Source organism: Lynx canadensis, chromosome X (genome assembly GCF_007474595.2).
Source record: "Lynx canadensis isolate LIC74 chromosome X, mLynCan4.pri.v2, whole genome shotgun sequence".
Lineage (NCBI taxonomy): Eukaryota > Metazoa > Chordata > Mammalia > Carnivora > Felidae > Lynx > Lynx canadensis.
In genome coordinates this window covers 73,800,162-73,811,323 of record NC_044321.2, presented here as the reverse complement: position 1 = coordinate 73,811,323, position 11,162 = coordinate 73,800,162, and the positions used below count along the sequence as shown (strand labels likewise).

At 37.0% G+C, this 11,162-nt stretch overlaps 1 pseudogene; it reads left to right on the top strand.

Moving 5' to 3' along the window:
- Positions 1–2,548: 2,548 nt before the first annotated feature.
- Positions 2,549–8,374, top strand: LOC115507887 (annotated as a pseudogene).
- Positions 8,375–11,162: the final 2,788 nt, after the last annotated feature.

Below are 11,162 nucleotides of genomic sequence, written 5' to 3'. Positions count from 1 at the left end.
GGAAACCAATGCTTGTTTTCAGGTTATAGCGTTTAAGCCCTGACCTCAGCTTTGATAACTTCACTGCATTTTAGTTCTGTTTCTGGTGAATGGGTATGTTGGTATCCTTTATGATCCTGGCTATATCCTTTTTATTTTTTTAATATTTTTTTTGTCAAAGCTCTATTTACATGAATTTACTACACCATCTTCACTGGAGGCCCCTTTTGCCCTCTCTAACTGTATAGATTACTTTCATATCACAGACTTTATTAGGATGAGCAATTAGAAAACAAGGAGCAGTCAGTGATTAAAATCAAGACTGTACAGCATGCTGATTAAAAGGAAGGAGGGTACTGAATCAATTATGTGGATAATTGGTTTAAGCATGAAAAGATATAGGAAATGAAAGAGAAAATATCATTTACATTGTAAATACAGTTAGGAAGTCTGTGTCCCTATTTCCTAAAGGAAGTTAACATAAAATCAAAGATCGAGGTAATACTCCTCATCTCTGCACTGATTCTTAACAGCTCCTTAGCAGAAATAGCCTGAAGAAGGACAGTTTTAATCTACATACAGGGACATACCTGTGCAACTGCAATTGAAAAGAAGATATAATTGATGTATGATTGAAACAGATTTCAATTATTCTCAGGTGATTTAATTTTTCCCCTTTGAAAAGTAGGGGATTTTTCTACTTTAGAGTGCTCTTCCCTTTGAAGTGGCCTGCTCTGTAGATCTCTTTGGATAGTATTTTTATTCTAATAATATTAAGTCTTATGAACATGGGTTGTCTTTCTTTTTATTTTGGTCTACTTTAACTTCTTTCAGCAATGTTTTGTAGATTTTAGTGTAGAATTCTTTCACCTTATTGATTAAATTTAGTCCTAAATATATCTTTCTTCTTGATTGTATTATAAATTAAATTTTTAAAAATTTTGTTTTCAAATTTTTCCACCTCTAGTATCAGAAATGCAACCAATATTTGTTTTGACTTTGTATTTTGCAACTTTGCTGAACTTATTAATTCTAACAGCATTTGTGTGTGTGTGTGTGTGTGTGTGTGTGTAATCTTAATGATTTTCTATAGTTAAAATCATGTCAGGGCGCCTGGGTGGCTCAGTCAGTTAAGGATCCAGTTTTTCAGCTCAGGTCATGATCCCATGGTTTGTAAGATTGTGCCCCACATCCAGCTCTGCACTGAGAATGAGGAGCCTTCTTGGGATTTTCTCTCCCTCTCTCTGCCACTCTCCCAGACAAATAAACAAAATAACTTTAAAAAATCTATTTAAAAATCATGTCATCTGCAGAGACAATCTTACTTGTTCCTTTCCAATTTGAATGTCTTTTATTTCTTTTATTGCCTAATTTTTATATCTGGGACCTTCATTACTAAGTTGAATAGAAGATCTTTCCATCTTTCATCTTTGAGTTTTATGATAGCTGTGAGTTTTTCATATTTGGCTTTTCTCATGTTGAGGAAGTTATATTCCTAATTTATTTAGCACTTTTATCATAAATGAGTGTTATAATATGTCAAACGTTTTTTTTTCTTTCTGAATCAACTGAGATAATAGTGATTCTTTTCCTTAATTCTCTTAATATAGTATACTAAAATGTTTTATATTTGTGTGTTGAATCATCCTTGCCTTTCAGGAATAATTATCACTTAGTCATAATATATAATCCTTTTAATATGCTACTGAATACTTTTGCCAATATTCATTTGAGAAGTTTTGCGTTAATATTCATATGGGATATTGGTCTGTGGTTTTCTTTTCTTGTACTGTCTATGTCTGATTTTGGTATCAGGATAATACTGGCCTGACACTGATTTAGAAAATCTCTCTTCAATTTTTCAGAAGAGTTTGAAAAAAAAATGGTGTTCATTTATTTCTGAAATTTCATGGAATTCACCAGTGAAGCTATCAGGTCCTAACATTTACTGTGTTGGAGGTTTTTGATTACATATTCAATCTCCTTGTACAATATAGGTCTATTCAGAGTTTCTACTTGAGTCACATTTGGTAGTTGGTGTGTTTTTAGGAATTTATCCATTTCCTCTAGGTTATCTATTTTTTTTTTGGTGTAGAATTGCTCATGCTATTATCTTTTAGTCCTTTTATTTTAACAAAATTGTTAGTATTGTTCTCACATTAATATCTGACTTTAGTAATTTTAATTAACTTTCTTTTCCCTTAGTAAAACTAGCTAAAGTTTTGTCAGTTTCACTATTGATTTATTGTTTCATTCCATTGTGATGAGAAAAGAAACTCAGAGCCTGGGCTCCCAATTCCTGCCACTTCATGGGAGAGAGTACAGAGGAGCATGAGGTGCCACCTGTAGTGGTTGAGGGGGCTTGAGCATTGTGAGAGCTCATGGGTTGGTGGGACTTCTGCATGGTGGGCTGCAGGACCTGAGCCCTGCCTCATGGGGAGGCAGCCTGGTGGCCAATAATGGGAACAGAGTGGGACTGCCACCACACCATGCTGTGAGTGCTGAACCACCACCCCTTCTTCCTTACTGTTGCTTCAGCCCTCCACAAAGTGCCAGGCCACTTGGAAACATGGCTCTGGAACAGCTCTGCGTGGTTCTCAAAGTGTTGTTAATAACAATACTTGTAGTGGAAGGGATTGGAGTGGAAGGAACCAAGAAGGTTTCCTCAAATGTCAGGTGATCCTTGAGTGTCCACTCATTTATGAGAAGAGCACTAAAATCTGATAATTAGCTATATGCAAGTATAGAAAGGGTAAGTTTTATGTGGCCCTCACTGATGGACAAAATGTTGGAATTAAGCATGTTCCTGCAACCCAGTGTACCATTTGGGTTCCAATCAGCAATGGAGGTCATTTTACTTCATCAAATTATCCTGAATCTTATCCACAAAACAAGGAGTGTACCTACATTTTGGAAGTTGCTCCATGTCAAAGAATAGAGTTGGCTTTTGATGAACATTATATAGAACTATTGTTTGGATGTCAGTTTGACCACTTGAAAGTTCGAGACGGACCAGAGACATCACTACAAGCATAAAACATACAGACATCACAATGACTCTAAACCCGTATCTTTCTATAATAACACTGAATGTAAACGGATTAAATGCGCCAACCAAAAGACATAGGGTATCAGAATGGATAAAAAAACAAGACCCATCTATTTGCTGTCTACAAGAGACTCATTTTATACCTGAGGACACCTTTAGATTCAGAGTGAGGGGATGGAGAACTATTTATCATGCTACTGGAAGCCAAAAGAAAGCTGGAGTAGCCATATTTATATCAGACAAACTAGACTTTAAATTAAAGGCTGTAACAAGAGATGAAGAAGGACATTATATAAAAGTTACAGGGTCTATCCATCAGGAAGAGCTAACAATTATAAATGTCTATGTGCCGAATACCGGAGCCCCCAAGTATATAAAACAATTACTCATAAACAGAAGCAACCTTATTGATAAGAATGTGGTAATTGCAGGGGACTTTAACACCCCACTTACAGAAATGGATAGATCATCTAGACACACGGTCAATAAAGAAACAAGGGCCCTGAATGAGACATTGGAGCAGATGGACTTGACAGATCTATTTAGAACTCTGCATCCCAAAGCAACAGAATATACTTTCTTCTCGAGTGCACATGGAACATTCTCCAAGATAGATCATATACTGGGTCACAAAACAGCCCTTCATAAGTTTACAAGAATTGAAATTATACCATGCATACTGTCAGACCACAATGCTATGAAGCTTGAAATCAACCACAGGAAAAAGTCTGGAAAACCTCCAAAAGCATGGAGGTTAAAGAACACCCTACTAACGAATGAGTGGGTCAACCAGGCAATTAGAGAAGAAATCAAAAAATATATGGAAACAAACGAAAATGAAAATACAACAATCCAAACGCTTTGGGACGCAGCGAAGGCAGTCCTGAGAGGAAAATACATTGCAATCCAGGCCTATCTCAAGAAACAAGAAAAATCCCAAATACAAAATCTAACAGCACACCTAAAGGAAATAGAAGCAGAACAGCAAAGGCAGCCTAAACCCAGCAGAAGAAGAGAAATAATAAAGATCAGAGCAGAAATAAACAATATAGAATCTAAAAAAACTGTAGAGCAGATCAACGAAACCAAGAGTTGGTTTTTTGAAAAAATAAACAAAATTGACAAACCTCTAGCCAGGCTTCTCAAAAAGAAAAGGGAGATGACCCAAATAGATAAAATCATGAATGAAAATGGAATTATTACAACCAATCCCTCAGAGATACAAACAATTATCAGGGAATACTATGAAAAATTATATGCCAACAAATTGGACAACCTGGAAGAAATGGACACATTCCTGAACACCCACACTCTTCCAAAACTCAATCAGGAGGAAATAGAAAGCTTGAACAGACCCATAACCAGCGAAGAAATTGAATCGGTTATCAAAAATCTCCCAACAAATAAGAGTCCAGGACCAGATGGCTTCCCAGGGGAGTTCTACCAGACATTTAAAGCAGAGATAATACCTATCCTTCTCAAGCTATTCCAAGAAATAGAAAGGGAAGGAAAACTTCCAGACTCATTCTATGAAGCCAGTATTACTTTGATTCCTAAACCAGACAGAGACCCAGTAAAAAAAGAGAACTACAGGCCAATATCCCTTATGAATATGGATGCAAAAATTCTCAATAAGATACTAGCAAATCGAATTCAACAGCATATGAAAAGAATTATTCACCATGATCAAGTGGGATTCATTCCTGGGATGCAGGGCTGGTTCAACATTCGCAAATCAATCAACGTGATACATCACATTAACAAAAAAAAAGAGAAGAACCATATGATCCTGGCAATCGATGCAGAAAAGGCCTTTGACAAAATCCAGCACCCTTTCTTAATAAAAACCCTTGAGAAAGTTGGGATAGAAGGAACATACTTAAAGATCATAAAAGCCATTTATGAAAAGCCCACAGCTAACATCATCCTCAACGGGGAAAAACTGAGAGCTTTTTCCCTGAGATCAGGAACACGACAGGGATGCCCACTCTCACCGCTGTTGTTTCACATAGTGCTGGAAGTTCTAGCATCAGCAATCAGACAACAAAAGGAAATCAAAGGCATCAAAATTGGCAAAGATGAAGTCAAGCTTTCGCTGTTTGCAGATGACATGATATTATACATGGAAAATCCGATAGACTCCACCAAAAGTCTGCTAGAACTGATACATGAATTCAGCAAAGTTGCAGGATACAAAATCAATGTCCAGAAATCAGTTGCATTCTTATACACTAACAATGAAGCAACAGAAAGACAAATAAAGAAAATGATCCCATTCACCATTGCACCAAGAAGCATAAAATACCTAGGAATAAATCTAACCAAAGATGTAAAGGATCTGTATGCTGAAAAATATAGAAAGCTTATGAAGGTAATTGAAGAAGACTTAAAGAAATGGAAAGACATTCCCTGCTCATGGATTGGAAAAATAAATATTGTCAAAATGTCAATACTACCCAAAGCTATCTACACATTCAATGCAATCCCAATCAAAATCGCACCAGCATTCTTCTCGAAATTAGAACAAGCAATCCTAAAATTCATATGGAACCACAAAAGGCCCCGAATAGCCAAAGGAATTTTGAAGAAGAAGACCAAAGCAGGAGGCATCACAATCCCAGACTTTAGCCTCTACTACAAAGCTGTCATCATCAAGACAGCATGGTATTGGCACAAAAACAGACACACAGACCAATGGAATAGAATAGAAACCCCAGAACTAGACCCACAAACGTATGGCCAACTCATCTTTGACAAAGCAGGAAAGAACATCCAATGGAAAAAAGACAGCCTCTTTAACAAATGGTGCTGGGAGAACTGGACAGCAACATGCAGAAGGTTGAAACTAGACCACTTTCTCACACCATTTACAAAAATAAACTCAAAATGGATAAAGGACCTAAATGTGAGACAGGAAACCATCAAAACCTTAGAGGAGAAAGCAGGAAAAGACCTCTCTGACCTCAGCCGTAGCAATCTCTTACTCGACACATCCCCAAAGGCAAGGGAATTAAAAGCAAAAGTGAATTACTGGGACCTTATGAAGATAAAAAGCTTCTGCACAGCAAAGGAAACAACCAACAAAACTAAAAGGCAACCAACGGAATGGGAAAAGATATTTGCAAATGACATATCGGACAAAGCGCTAGTATCTAAAATCTATAAAGAGCTCACCAAACTCCACACCCGAAAAACAAAGAACCCAGTGAAGAAATGGGCAGAAAACATGAATAGACACTTCTCTAAAGAAGACATCCAGATGGCCAACAGGCACATGAAAAGATGTTCAGCGTCGCTCCTTATCAGGGAAATACAAATCAAAACCACACTCAGGTATCACCTCACGCCAGTCAGAGTGGCCAAAATGAACAAATCAGGAGACTATAGATGCTGGAGAGGATGTGGAGAAACGGGAACCCTCTTGCACTGTTGGTGGGAATGCAAATTGGTGCAGCCGCTCTGGAAAGCAGTGTGGAGGTTCCTCAGAAAATTAAAAAGAGACCTACCCTATGACCCAGCAATAGCACTGCTAGGAATTTATCCAAGGGATACAGGAGTACTGATGCATAGGGGCACTTGTACCCCAATGTTCATAGCAGCACTCTCAACAATAGCCAAATTGTGGAAAGAGCCTAAATGTCCATCAACTGATGAATGGATAAAGAAATTGTGGTTTATATACACAATGGAATACTATGTGGCAATGAGAAAAAATGAAATATGGCCCTTTGTAGCAACGTGGATGGAACTGGAGAGTGTAATGCTAAGTGAAATAAGCCATACAGAGAAAGACAGATACCATATGGTTTCACTCTTATGTGGATCCTGAGAAACTTAACAGGAACCCATGGGGGAGGGGAAGGAAAAAAAAAAAAGATGTTAGAGTGGGAGAGAGCCAAAGCATAAGAGACTGTTAAAAACTGAGAACAAACTGAGGGTTGATGGGGGGTGGGAGGAAGGGGAGGGTGGGTGATGGATATTGAGGAGGGCACCTTTTGGGATGAGCACTGGGTGTTGTATGGAAACCAATTTGTCAATAAATTTCATAAAAAAAAATAAAATAAAAACTGAGAATAAACTGAGAAAAAAAAAAAAAAAGAAAGGTCGAGACGGGCCATTTCGTTTCTCTCCCCTTACAGTTTATTACTGTGGTGTGAAAAGCGCTCTACTAATTAGATCAACAGAGATATTTGTGTGGATTAAATTTAATTCTTATGAGGAACTTGAAGGATTGGGATTTCAAGCAAAATGTTCATTTATTCCAGGTCCAGACTTTACTTACCTAGGAGGTATTTTAAATTCCATCCCATATTGCCAGTTTTAGCTCTTGGGAGCTGATAGAATGTATGTTCCAGTCAGGTAGAAAAGAAAAAAAAAAACAAAGCCTGGCTAAGTAGTTGATTGCATAAGGACAATTAAAGCTACTCCAAAAGCCAAGATTTATTTGAGATTTCTAGATTACACCTAAATTAATGCAATAGAAAATTTGTTGCAGTTTACCATAGAAGCAGTTCTATTAAAAATCTGAAGGATAAGTTTTGCAGCACTGTGTCCAATGATATAATGCTGAAAATAGGAGTTGGAGTGATCCGAATGTGGGAGAACTAAGGTGGTCAACTAAGCAGGTTCAGTATGCTCTTTACTTCTTTGTGAAACCTGGTTGTACAGTTAGCTCTTTCTTTTCCCAAAGCAACATGTGCACCAATAATTCCTTAATCTGTAATGGGTTCAGAATTGTGCATGCCCTTGGATGAAAATTATTGTAAAGAAAGAAACAAGCAGGAATATTTGAACAAATCACTAAAACTCATGGAACAATTATTGGCGTTACAACAAGGGTTGTCTTCCTCCTTGTCATTATTTAAATTTTAGTACAAGTGAAACATCTTCAAAAAAGGCCATGGTTTTCAAAACTGCTTTTAATAAAACTGGATTTCAGGAAGTGTTTGATCCTCCTCATTATGAACTGTTTTCACTAAAGGCAAAGAAATTTCTGCAGACCTAGCCAACTTGTCAAAAGAACTGGACAACTACCAGAAGATGCAGTGCTCTTCCACTGCCTCTCGGTGCATTTATGACCATCACTGAGGATTTCAAGCACCCAATATCAAACAAACAAGACCAACCTGAATTCCATTGAACTGCCTTTCACTAATGATTTTGCACAACCACAGACAATGAAAACATTTAATAGCACCTTCAAAAAAGAGTAGATACGCTTTCAAACAGGCAGGTGAGTGACCTGAACAGGCCCTAAAAGACAGAGTAATGGAAGAGATTCCTTGTGAAATTTACTTTAATGGACAAGAAGATTCTGGAAAGGCATCCATATCAATGGATTTTTAATCTTCTACTAAAGGGGATATTAAATTTTTGCATATGTTTGTATGTAGCCTACAGAGCACCATACTGCTCAGCAGCCAACCCTTTTCTCCAATCAAAACTAGAAAGACCATCATTTCCCATTAATGTACTGTAATGGTGAAGTTTCTATTATCTCAGGTAGTCTATAAGTTAAACTAACCAAGGAACTTACTCCACTCAGTGAAAAAAATAATAATAATTTATTGCTTGGTGTCACATAAACTAAGTCCCAGTTAAATAACATTTGAAGAGGGAAGTGGCTGTGCAGAGCCAAGCTCAAGCTGCCTGTTAGTCTTAGCAACAGGAATTCATACTGGTCTTGATTGATACAACTTGTCAATATTTTGATCCCACAATAAGATTGAAAGTAAGATTTTTCTTTAAATTTCTTTTTGTTTTTCTTTTCTATAAATTTAACTTGTTTTATAAGTCAGTGATTTTACCATTTCAGTTAATTACACAAATATAAATCGTTAATGTACCAAACATATTTCAATATAGGCATTTGTTCTAGAATTTGTCAAAATATAACTAGTTACCGTGTAAATGCCAATGAAGACCCAGAGTTGTGTTACATCCATCTGTTTCTTCTTGACTCATTTTTATACTGTTGACTTTTAATTACCGGATCCTGAGTATTTACTTTGTGAACAGTAGATGATATGATTATGACCTTTAAGACATATATATATATATATATATATATATATACATATTCTTACTTATACTAGAAGATTTCATAATCCTAGAACTGATGCACGCTTGCCAGTTACAACTAAAAACTGGAAAAAGATTAAAACCTCCAGAAATCCTTTGAAATTTCCCAAATTTGGTCACATTCAGTGATAGCCCATTCATTCCTGTGAGCAAAATAATGTAATTAATTTTGGGGGAGGCCTGTAATTATATTTATTTTAGTATTTCTCATCACCATATTTGTGTTTCCTATTATTTTTATAAGAAGATGAATTTTCTTCCTTTCTATTGGTTTATCATATGGCATATTGTAACCAAGGTTGTATGAGAGTTGAAGGAAAATTCCAAAGAAACTATAAAAGCCTTCAGGTTGCTTCTTACTTGGTACAATATATTTTTTCTATTTTTTTAATATGAAATTTATTGTCAAATTGGTTTCCATACAAAACCCAGTGCTCATCCCAACAGGTGCCCTCCTCAATGCCCATCACCCACTTTCACTCCCTCCCACCCCCATCAACCCTCAGTTTATTCACAGTTTTTAAGACTATTTTATGGTTTGCCTCCTTACCACTTTGTAACTATTCCCCCCCCACCCCATGGTCTTCTGTTAAGTTTCTCAATATCCAGATAAGCTTGAAAACATATGGTATCTCTCTTCCTCTGAATGACTTGTTTCACTTAGCATAACACTCTCCAGTTCCATCCATATTGCTACAAAAGGCCAGATTTCATTCTTTCTCATTGCCAAATAGTATTCCATTGTATATACAAACCACAACTTATTTATCCATTCATCAGCTGATGGACATTTAGGCTCTTTCCATAATTTGGCTATTGTTGAAAGTGCTGCTATAAACATTGTGGTACAAGTGCTCCTATGCATCAGCACTCCTGTATCCCTTGGGTAAATTCTTAGCAGTTCTATTGCTGGGTCATAGGGTACTTCTGTTTTTAATTTTTTGAGGACATTCCACACTGTTTTCCAGAGTGCCTGCAACAGTTTACCTTCCCACCAACAGTGCAAGAGTGTCCTATTTCCTCCACATACTCTCCAGCATCTGTACTTTCCTGATTTGTTCATTTTAGCCACTCTGACCGGCATGAGGTGATATCTCAGTGTGGTTTTGATTTGTATTTCCCTGATGAGGAGTGACATTGAGCATATTGTCATGGGCCTGTTGGCCATCTGGATGTCTTCTTTAGGGGAGTGTCTATTCATGTCTTCTGCCCATTTCTTCACTGGGTTATTTGTTTTTCGGGTATGGAGTTTGGTGAGTTCTTTATAGATTTTGGATACTACCCTTTGTCTGATATGTAATTTGCAAATATCTTTCCCCATTCTGTCAATTGCCTTTTAGTTTTGTGGATTGTTTCCTTTGCAGTGCAGAAGCTTTTTTACCTTCATGAGGTCCCAAGAGTTCATTTGTGCTTTTAATTCCCTTACATTTAGGGTTGTGTCAAGTAAGAAATTGCTACTGCTAAGGTCAGAGAGGTCTTTTCTTGCTTTCTCCTCTAGGGTTTTGATGGTTTCCTGTCTCACATTCAGGTCCTTTATCCATTTTGAGTTTATTTTTGTGAATGGTGTAAGAAAGTGGTCTGGTTTCATTCTTCTGCATGTTGCTGTCCAGTTCTCCCAGCACCATTAGTTAAAGAGACTGTCTTTTTTCCATTGGATATTCTTTCCTGCTTTGTCAAAGATTAGTTGGCCATACTTTTGTGGGTCCAATTCTGGAGTCTCTATTCTATTCTATTGGCCTATGTGTCTGTTCTTATGCTAATACCATGCTGTCATAATAATTACAGCCTTGTAGAAGAGGCTAAAGTCTGGGATTGTGATGTCTCCCGCTTTGGTCACCTTCTTCAATATTACTTTGCCTATTCAGCGTCTTTTGTGGTTCCATACAAATTTTAGCATTGCTTGCTCTAGCTTCAAGAAGAATGCTGGTGCAATTTTGATTGGGATTGCATTGAATGTGTAGATAGCTTTGGGTAGTATTGACATTTTAACAATATTTATTCTTCCAATCCATGAGCACGGAATGTTTTCCATTTCTTTATATCTTCTTCAATT